This window comes from Kogia breviceps, chromosome 3, assembly GCF_026419965.1.
Source record: "Kogia breviceps isolate mKogBre1 chromosome 3, mKogBre1 haplotype 1, whole genome shotgun sequence".
NCBI lineage: Eukaryota > Metazoa > Chordata > Mammalia > Artiodactyla > Physeteridae > Kogia > Kogia breviceps.
The window spans coordinates 161774734-161785290 of record NC_081312.1 but is presented as its reverse complement, the minus strand read 5'-3'; the positions used below and the strand labels follow the sequence as shown (position 1 = coordinate 161785290).

The window sequence follows — 10557 nt, the reverse complement described above, 5'->3', positions numbered from 1 at the left end:
TATTTCCAGCTTTGCATTAGTTACAAACGTCTTGGGGTGTTTTTTGTATCAGGAGAAAAAGTATGTTTTGATTGGATCAAAATAACTGATTCAACTGAGATTACTAGTCAGGTGGTGATTTTCTTTTTACACAGCTTTAATGAGATCAGCTATGGAAGCAGCAGTAAAAAGGAAATTTGGATATTTATTCAAAAGAAACTCGGTATTTCAGATTCTGAATTATTTTGCAATTGCAAAAATAAACGTAAAGATATAATTTGAGGGGAAATTTACATCTCTCTCTATTTTTTTCCACCCGCATTTTCCTATACCCCATCCCTTTGTCCATTCATAACATCGCTGACCACTGCGCTGCTTGGTTTGTCAACATCCTATAGCACCCACCAAGCAGATCTCATTAGCTTTGGTCCCGTATCGGTGTAACCATGCCAGGAGATAAGTGCCCGGAAAATAGCTCCCTATCTTGGTGCTCCAATTCATTACTTATTTAAGTCACACGTATTTACAGAGGTCAATGTGCCAGGCACGAGGATAAAAGCACAGAGCCTGCAAAGCTGGCCGGTCATGACCTTGCCCACAGGGATCCGACCCCTCAACCCCCCACCCCCAGCCTGGACCTCTGACTGTAAGTAGCTGCTTATTTTGTTAATTCCTTGAGGATTGGTCCTGAAGTCAAGGACGATGATTTTCATCTCCTTAGTGACCGTTCATGAAGCATATTTGATGCATAAATGAATTAGTAGCATCAAGAGTAGATTGGAGGAGGGCAGGGAAGCCTGGAGAGACACGTTTGTGTCTGGGGCAACCTTAGGCTTGGAGGGTCATCCAACCCAACCCCGGAACTGCCTTGATAATAATTGACCCCAGACAGTGATGTGTGAGGCTCAATTTTGCCAGGGAATTCTCCTTCGGGGAAGGATGGATTTGTTCTAATTTACTACTTTCCCCACCTGCCTTGAATTCACAGGAGTCTTAGGAAATGTCTAGAAATTTGAGACAATGGGTAAAATAAAGTGGGAAACTCAGCAAACCCCTTTGAGCATGTGCTAATCGTCTGGTAAGAATGGTTACTCAGCCTGTAACAGAAGGTGTTTCAATAAATCAACCATACTCCAATATAAAATAAAAATTTTTTAATTAAATTAAATTTTTAAAAAATGGATTTAAAGTGGAAAAAAAAAAGGTGTTTCACATTCTGTCTGGCTCAACCAGGACAGAATGAGAAAGCCCTCAGGATGAGGTAAGGCTTCATGGAATTTACTGCTAAGCATAGAGTGGGGTCAGTCCTCCCACCCCCGTAAGGATCATTATTCATTAACTTGTAAAATACAAGTCCTTTTATTCCCTAGTTCTGTGGCTCAAGGAGGAACTTTCATCATCTCTCCTTATTCCTCATCTGTTGCTGGAATTTGTCCTTAACAGGAGCTCACCGTACTTACAGTTTTAATCACACTGTCTCTATCTTGGGTTTCAAGCTCTGCACAGTTCATTTGTGGCTTGGAGTTCCCTATGACGTCAGTAATAACTGACCTATTTATCACTGCTCCCGGCTGCTGATCTGAAAGTAGGGGTTTGAAAGAAAGGACATCAGAAATCATTACCAAATGTAAAATAGATAGCTAGTGGGAAGCAGCCACATAGCACAGGAAGATCAGCTCTGTGCTTTGTGACCACCTAGAGGGGTGGGATAGGGAGGGTGGGAGAGAGGGTGATGCAAGAGGGAAGAGATATGGGAACATATGTATATGTATAACTGATTCACTTTGTTGTAAAGGAGAAACTAACACACTATTGTAAAACAGTTATACTCCAATAAAGATGTTTAAAAAAAAATTAAAAAAAAAAAAAGAACCTGCTGGATAAAAAATAAATAAAATAAAATTCAAAAAAAATAAAAGATAACTTGGGCCGTGTGAACTTGAAAGAGAACTAGATAGTAAGAAATCCTTCTTTTTAAGACCTTTTGGGTCATCCATATGAAATTATCATCATTTTTTAAATTTAATTTAATTTAATTTTTCATACAGCAGGTTCTTATTAGTTATCTATTTTATACATATTATTGTATATGTGTCAATCCCAATCTTCCAATTCATCACAGCACCACCACCACCAGCACTGCCCCCCTTTCCCCCCACTTGGTGTCCATATGTTTTTCTCTATTTCTGCCTTGCACACCAGTTCATCTGTACCATTTTTCTAGATTCCACGTACATTGGTATCATGTTTCTGAGTCAAGGGGATTCAAGGTACTTCCCGTGAAAACCTAATACACATGTGACATGTTGAGTGGTCAAGACTCTAACCACAGGGGATTGGTGTTTCCTTGTGATTTTCTTTTTTTTTTTTACTTGCTAACTCAGTACTGTAACTTTGTCAATCTGTATTTACATGTCTTTAAGCATAATTCATTGTCTTCTCCCGCCTTCTTTCCTTTAAGTTAGAACCAGTGTTATCTCGGAGGCTGAGGACTTCACAGTACCTGCTGTGTACTCTTACTACTACCTTACCCGTCTCCTCCCTGAGGCTGAGCAGTGTGCTTTTGTCATTGTCATAAATGCTCAATCACTCCCATCACCAGCATGATTCAATCCCACAGTTTCTACTCCAAGTGGCCTTGGAAACCACCTTATCAATGGTCATGAGCAACATCCCAAAACCCTCCCAGAGTTTAAGATATATTTACTCTCCAGGCTATAGGCACACCTTGCTTTATTGCAATTCACTTTATTGTGCTTTGCAGATACACTTTTTTTTTTTTTTTTTTTTTTTTTTTTGTTAACAAATCAAAGGTGTGTGGCAACCCTGCATGGAGCAAGTCTATTGGTACCACTTTTCCAACAGTAGTTGCTTACTCTGTGTTTCTGTGTCACATTTTGGTAATTCTCGAAATACTGCAATCTTTTTCATTATTATTGCACTTGCTATGGTGATCTGTGATCATTCATCTTTGATGTTACTATTGTAATTGTTTTGGCATTTTTAGCAATAGAGTATTTTTAAGGTATGTACACTTTTTTAAGACAATATTACTGCACACTTAATCGACTATAGTATAGTATAAACCCAATTTTTATATGCACTGGGAAACCAAAAGACGTGTGGCTTGCTTCATTGTGATATTCATTTTATTTCAGTGGTCTGGAACTGAATCCAAAATATCTCCGAGGTGTGCCTATATCTGGAATTTCCCCACATTAGAATACCCTCTGATCTTTATCTGATTTGCATGCGTATTAGAACCACATTTCAAAATTTCAGCGATTTTTATTAAGAAATATCAGCGGGCTTCCCTGGTGGCGCAGTGGTTGAGAGTCCGCCTGCCGATGCAGGGGACATGGGTTCGTGCCCCGGTCCGGGAAGATCCCACATGCCGCGGAGCGGCTGGGCCCGTGAGCCATGGCCACTGAGCCTGCGCGTCCGGAGCCTGTGCTCCGCAACAAGAGAGGCCACAACAGTGAGAGGCCCTCGTACCGCAAAAAAAAAAAAAAAAAAGAAATATCAGCGATTTCTTTGCAAGACAATCATAAAATCAAAGGCCTCTTGAGGACACAGCAAGAGGACAGCCATCCACAAGCCAGGAAGTGGGTCCTCACCAGATACTGAATCTGCCGGCACCTTAATCTTGGACTTGCAGCCTCCGGAACTGTGAGAAAATAAATCTGTTGTTCAAGCCACCTACTCTGTGGTATTTCGTTATGGCGGCCAGAGCTGACAAAAACAATTGGTTACGTGGTTACTACCGGAATTATGTGGACATAGTTAAACCCAGAATTTAAGAATTATTTAATATCCAAGCCATCTGGATTTTATCTAAAATTCCTGATCTTCACAGCCCTTTCTGCTGGTACCTGACCGATTACTAAGTTCTCTCTAGAATCTGAGACCTTAACCTGATTTAGAAGCTTCAGAGTGGCTACACATTTGCCAAGATTACAGAATTCAAAGCATAATAAGATTGTAATCAGCTTTAGTCAAGTGGGAAGCAACTCATAAAAATATACTGTATGACTAATGATCTCCATGGCAGTTACAGGAAACATTATTCATTTTCTAATCGCCACTAACATTTCTTGGTCACTATGCCTAAGGCTCCCCTCTAATCACTCTGTGTATGTAATTGTGCTCCTTCTTACAATGGCCTTTGTGATCGGGTACTGAGAGCCCTATTAGCAAGGGGGAGCCCGTAATCTGAGGCACAGAGAGGTGAGGGAGCTTCTCAAAGTCAAGCAGTTCAGGAAGGGTTGAGCCAGAGTTTGAGCCCAGGGTGTCTGACTGAAGTCCATGGGCTAAATCATTTTCCGGGGATGCTGCATCTGGCTGCTGTTCTATCCAGTGAGTCACCCCAGCTTCTTCTGCAGCTGCTTTTGGGCATCTTCGGCAAATCTGATATCCATTGTGATGTGGTTTTATATAGGGAAAATCCTATGAGTTTCACCTTGCATAAATAAACTGCAGAAAAGCCCCTCAAAATCATGTCGAATTTCCTTGTGCATCCCCCTTCATGTTGGCACAAAACAAACATAAAAGAATGGCTTCATGGTCTCGGCAAGTGAAAACTATCCATCCGACTGAATGTTTGGCCTTGGTGATTTGGAATGGTAGATTGACTTCATTAAACCAACTATTTGCTAAGTTTCCCTTTTTCTTTGTTCTGTGCAAGCACCACTTCAGTGTTAGTGCTTTACAGTGCAACCAGTGATGCAACAGGACAAGATGAATTTTTAATCAATACAACCAGAAGAAAAACATACATGCATTTCTCATGGAAATATATATGTTCATGTGTGTTTCATAGGTTTGGGGCTTTTCCCCCATTGAGATACTCGGCTCTTTTATTTGGAAAATAATTTCTTTCTAAATCAGAATCCTCTATATTCTATATTCTATGAACAGAGAACATTCTATGAACAGAGAACCCTGAGAATGGTCATCTGTTTGAACTGAACATTCAAATTTTAGTCACTATAGACAGTCAGAGAATATTTGCATTATTTCTTTCTGGACTGTGTCAGATTTTTCTACAAACATTTGAAACCATCATTTATAAAAGGGTCCCCTCGAATATATACATATATACACATATAATTTAATTCATGAATAGAAAGCTAGGGAGAGGTTATGATACTGCAGTCTTACTTGTTACAAAAAATGAGATGAGAGTCAGGAATAATATCAATACATAATATTTATTGAACCCTTGGCGTGTGCCAGGTATTGTTCTAAGAGCTTAATTTTCATGAGCTCATGTGCTACTTACCGTGTAAGGATGATACTATTTTCATCCACATTTTTTATATACTTATGCGAATTTATCATTGACAGTTGGGGAATTTTCCAGGGCAAGCAAGCACTGTTGGAAAACTGGCTGCCTCCTTTTCCAAAGGGATTTGATTTTGTTACAATTTTATTGTTATTTTTGAGGAGGGCAAACAGACTCATCATGATTCATTATGAGGTCCATGCCAGTTGAGTGAATATATTTAGCATATGAATAAAAATGAAAATAATTCTGTGTTTGCATATACTTTTTAGAAACCACTATCCCTTTGATTCTTAGAAGCTTAAACAATCCTCGACAATGAGATCATAAGTAAAGAAAACCCAAGTGACAAAATCCCCTAGAATGCCCTGGAATTTTTTTTTTTAGACCATTCAAATACAATTTCTTTTTGAAATAGCTCAGAAAAGAGCAAGTTGCCATTCAAAGGTTTCCATGAAAGAAACATTGCTATTAAGATATAACAATTAAAACGCCAACAAGGTTCAGAAGAACAAGAGAACAGAAAACCAAACACAGTTTTGTCTGAGAAAATCTAACTGGATTTGTTATACTGTCTCCATAACAAAAGGAAATGAGAACACATTTTCATAGGGAATTCTGAAACACTAAGCATATTGTATTTTTTGATGATTATGTGATACAGCCAGCTTCTAAACTTGTTCGTAGATGAATCTCTGAATTTCTGATTGGGATATTAAACTATTTCTGATGACCAGTTCAAATCCTGTTACACATTTTTCCTAATACAACTGAACCATTCTAATCCTTAGACCCAGAGGAGAGTCAAATCAGCTGATTTGAACAGAGGCAGTTCTGCATCTTTCCTGATTTGTCCGGTGCCCAAAAGAAGAAAGAGCACCACCTTTGATCTTTGAAAAGGACCCAAGAGATTTCAGCCAACCCAATCTCTCCAGCTCACAAGGAAGTCAAGTTCAATGAGACTGGATGGTCTGGATCTTGTACTAGAACAAGAACCCCAAATACACCCAGGCCAAAGAGTTATGAGACACAATGTTACAGGAACTGGCTCTTAATTGGAGTCTTAATAAATTTGAGAAAAATCTCTGATTTGGGGAGTTTAGATCCTTTGCATTCAAGATGAGGTCCCTGGACCAGCGCCTTTGGTATTGCCCGAGAACTTGTCAGCCACGTAGAAACGTGGTCCCCACCTAGACCTGCTGAACCCAAATCTGCATTTCAGCAAGGTCCTGGGATGACTGCTCTGCAAACGACAGGTTGAGAAACACTGGTGAAGCTTCACTGCAGGGATGGAGGTGAGGAAAGGACCTCTTCTCAGGGGCTTTCCACATCATGAGGCTGCTGCCCATTGAAAAAACCCACATGAAGAGGCAGCTTTGGGAAGTTTGAATGCTTGCCTCCCCTGAACTGATTAAAGCTGCCTGCTGCAAAGGGGCGGGAGACAGGCCATCGATGGCAGGAAAGCTGAAGAAGCTCGGCCAGCGCAGTCTCCATGGACACACCTCCTTGAAGCACTACAGAGGAATCAGGCTCTTTCTGACCCCAAACTTCAAATTATCAAAGAATAGAAGGAACAATCAGTAAATCACAACGACTACCTCTTAGCAAGTGTTACCCTGCTGCTTATTTTTTTTTTTTTTTTTGGTACGTGAGCCTCTCACCACTGTGGCCTCTCCCATTGCGGAGCACAGGCTCCGGACGCGCAGGCTCAGCGGCCATGGCTCACGGGCCCAGCCGCTCCGCGGCATGTGGGATCTTCCCGGACCGGGGCACGAACCCGTGTCCCCTGCATTGGCAGGCGGACTCTCGACCACTGCGCCACCAGGGAAGCCCCCTGCTGCTTATTTGTATCTCTCATCTCCCAACAATGCTTGCTGCACAGTGGGTGCTGTTTTCCTAATTTTATAGATGAGGAAACTGAGACTCAGAGGGGTTGAAATCCCAGGCTCCAAATCCCGCAGCTCAGACACCGGAGCTGGGATGGGCTGGCTTGGTGTCTCGCTGGCCCCAGCTCCACAGCCGGGGCATGATGGGTCCAAAGTTTGACATCAGCTTCTGTCATTATTGACTCCTTTCCCCACAAGAGAGCGAACCAATTCACCTTTGCAAATTAGTATATTATACCCCTGTCTCAATGCCCTTCCTGCTAAAATTGAGATGGGAAACTCATTTAAATGTATTCTTCAAGGAAGACATATTCAAAGGGAGAGTGAAAAAGCAGGCTTCTGAAAAGCCACGTTAAGTGAGGCAGCACACAGAGACAAAGATCCAGATGCGAACAGCCCAGCCGGCCTTTTACAAACATCTGACAGGACATGGTAATGCTATGGGACTGTTAATACAGCTCCTGTCGCTTCGGTTAAATAGAAGTAATAGTCCCATTTCCTTTACCCTGCATGTTGGCCATCTTCTCCCCCATGTGCCCTGAGGCCCTCCTGGAGGAGGCGAGTGTAAACTATCCAATTAAAGCAAACTGGATACCCCAGAGGTCGCTGGAGCTAGGGGTAGGCCAAGTCCCATTTCTGAAAGAGGCCAAAAGATTTGCTCCTTAGAGAAGAAATTAAGGGTAATGATGAGCAAATGTTAAGACAAAGACACAAAAACCTGCTAATTTTTCTCTTTTGTTTCAATCCAAGAAAATGGAAGCCATAAATTTCCCTTGAAGTCTGTTGCATAGTTGTTCCCGTGGGGCTGTAAAATAAAAGGCAAAACAGGTAGAAATTACTTAAAATGCAAAAATGGCAAAGGGAAATATTGCTGTGGGTAGCTTATAAATGACTTTAGAGACTTGGAGAAGCTAAATTATCCAGGCCAGCTGAAAAACAGGCGTTTTAATCTGAAGATGGTAAACCTCTCCCTGTATGTTGTTCATGCATTGAAACACTCTCTTATTAAATTATAGTGTTTTATAACTAGTGAATAAAATTGGTATCATGTTTACTATACAAAATTCCCACTATTTTTCAAATGGATACATATTTTAATATGAAATTGAAATTTAATATCGAAAGCACCAAACAATAAAACCAACCCACCTAGCTTCAAACTCTGCTTAAATTATTTTTTGAATTTTTGTATCTAATAACATAGTACAATAACATTGAAACAAGATTAACACTGTGATACTATTTGTTTAGGAAACCAAGAGTGTTGCTATAGAAACGGGCTTTCTGCATAACTATGGAAACACTGACAGTGTTGTAAATAATGATACTGAAAAGGGAACCATGTAAACTTAACATAAGAATTCTAAGAAAAAGAATAGAGAATGAGGAGGTGGAGGGAGGAGGAATTATATTTTTTTGAAAAAGAAGCGTAGTTATATCTATTTTTGTGTCCTGCTAGGACTTTTAAGCTAAGTTTTCAAAAGCTTGATTTGACATCTATCATCTGTTAGTTTCTCTCTTATTAACTGACAAAATCTTAGCCTATTTATTTTTTTAATTTTATTTTTTGTAACCTATTTACACTTCATAAGAAAATTCACTAAAAGCGGTTTCTGATTCAACTTTACTTTGATAGCACTTTATAGGACAAGTTACTTTTCCTAAAAATATTAAAATGGAAAGAATATCACAGAAAGCATATGTTTAATTTATTACATTTTGAGATTCTAAAATTAAAGCCCTGCACAGAATATTTACCAAATACAAGTTTTAATTGGGCTATGAAAAGAAAATTACTTTTTTCTAAGCGTATAACCGTTTGAAACCATAATTGGAAAACACATTATTCTTTGTTGATTTGCAACTCTGATTCCCTGGCTATATCATGTCCCACTAGAAGGAAACGCTTATGTCTTACCCATCTTTGCAATTCCCAGCATCAACTAAACAGCTGTGTGACCAGGAAATATTCACACATTGTGGAATGAATGAATGCATAAAGTTATAGAAGCAACAGAATATAGTAAAATAATATAATGCCTTAAAACAACAAAAGGCAGTGTGCTGCCAACTCCCTGGGAGCGATTCCATGAGCTTGCCCAGTTATGAAGATGAGAAGCTGGCCTGATTCATTGAAAAGGCAAGTAATGGTGGTAGCTCAAAGGCTGTAAAACAAGTGAAGCAACTTCAAGAAAGGGAAGGAAGTTGGGGCTCGGTCATAAAAAGCAGGTGAAAGGTACAGGGCTATTTTCACCCAGCAAAACCCAAGAATCACAAGGTGTCCTGAGATTTCATTATCTCCTGTGTTTTCCACCACCATTAAAGGTCAGACAGAGATGGACACAGCTGCCCCTTTGGAGCCCACGTTTACTGCTAAACGGTTGTTCCTCAATTCTTATGAGAATTTGTTAACTTCATGTTCAAACACTCCTATGTACCCTGGCATTTTTAAAAAACTCTAAAATAATGCTTTTAAAAAAAAAAAAATTGGTATTCTGTCATTTTTGAAGATCCCTAGAGGGCAACCCATAAACAAATATTTTAAATGAGGAGGTAGGATGAGATCATTGGTTTTCAAATTCTGTTTCAGGGAGGGTGTCGGGCTGACAACCTCTCCCCAATCAGAGCAGCACTAGGCCCCCACCTAACAAACCTCCTTCTTCAAAAGTTTTCCTTGAAGGACTGGCTCCACTGCCTACAAAAAATTAAAAAACAAAAACAACCCTGAACACTACCAGACAGGAAATTCCTTCCAGCTTTATATTTCTGTGATTCTCTGGTTGTTTTTCAGTAAACAGAGGATTATAAAATAACCACTAAAAAAATGTTCTTAATCAGAGGACCCATGGAACCACTTTAACATAGATCTGAGAGTCGGTTACATATCACAAAACATCAAACCAACAGGAGACTCTGTTGAGTATCTATAGCCATGGGATGAATACTGGTGAGCGAGGCCCACGTGTTCACACCAAGAACACCCCAGTAAGTCAGGGCTGGTCCTGTGGGCACACGGCCTGTGAAATCTCAGAGGGTCCACGCTCAGGAGGATCCAGGTTGGTTTCAGGTTCTGCTGTTGCCATCTTGAATTCTTAGATATTTTATCATTGAACTTGTGCTTTAAATCTGATGGGCTATTGAAGCATATACGTGAGCAGACACAGGTGGGGCATGCAAAGGGAGCTTTATGAAAGAGATACTGAATCAGTCACCTCCGTTGCTGTAACAGAAGACCCCAGACTGGGGTCTTAGACAGCCAACTAATTCCTCACAGTTCTGGAGGCTGGCAGTCCCAGATCGAGGGCCTGGCAGATTCTGTGTCTGGGGAGAGCTCTCTTCTTGGCTTTCAGATGGCCACTTTCCCACTGTGTGCTCACATGACAGAGAGACAGAGACAGAGGGAAGAGA

General features: G+C 40.4%; 1 long non-coding RNA gene across 1 annotated transcript in view; it reads left to right on the top strand.

The window, feature by feature from the left end:
• The first annotated feature begins 539 nt into the window (after positions 1–539).
• LOC136793949 (uncharacterized) overlaps positions 540–10557 on the top strand; it is a 31986-nt gene continuing 21968 nt past the window's right edge. The window contains exon 1 of the long non-coding RNA XR_010840048.1: positions 540–625. This is a non-coding gene — a long non-coding RNA (uncharacterized lncRNA). The remainder of the gene's footprint in view (positions 626–10557) is intronic.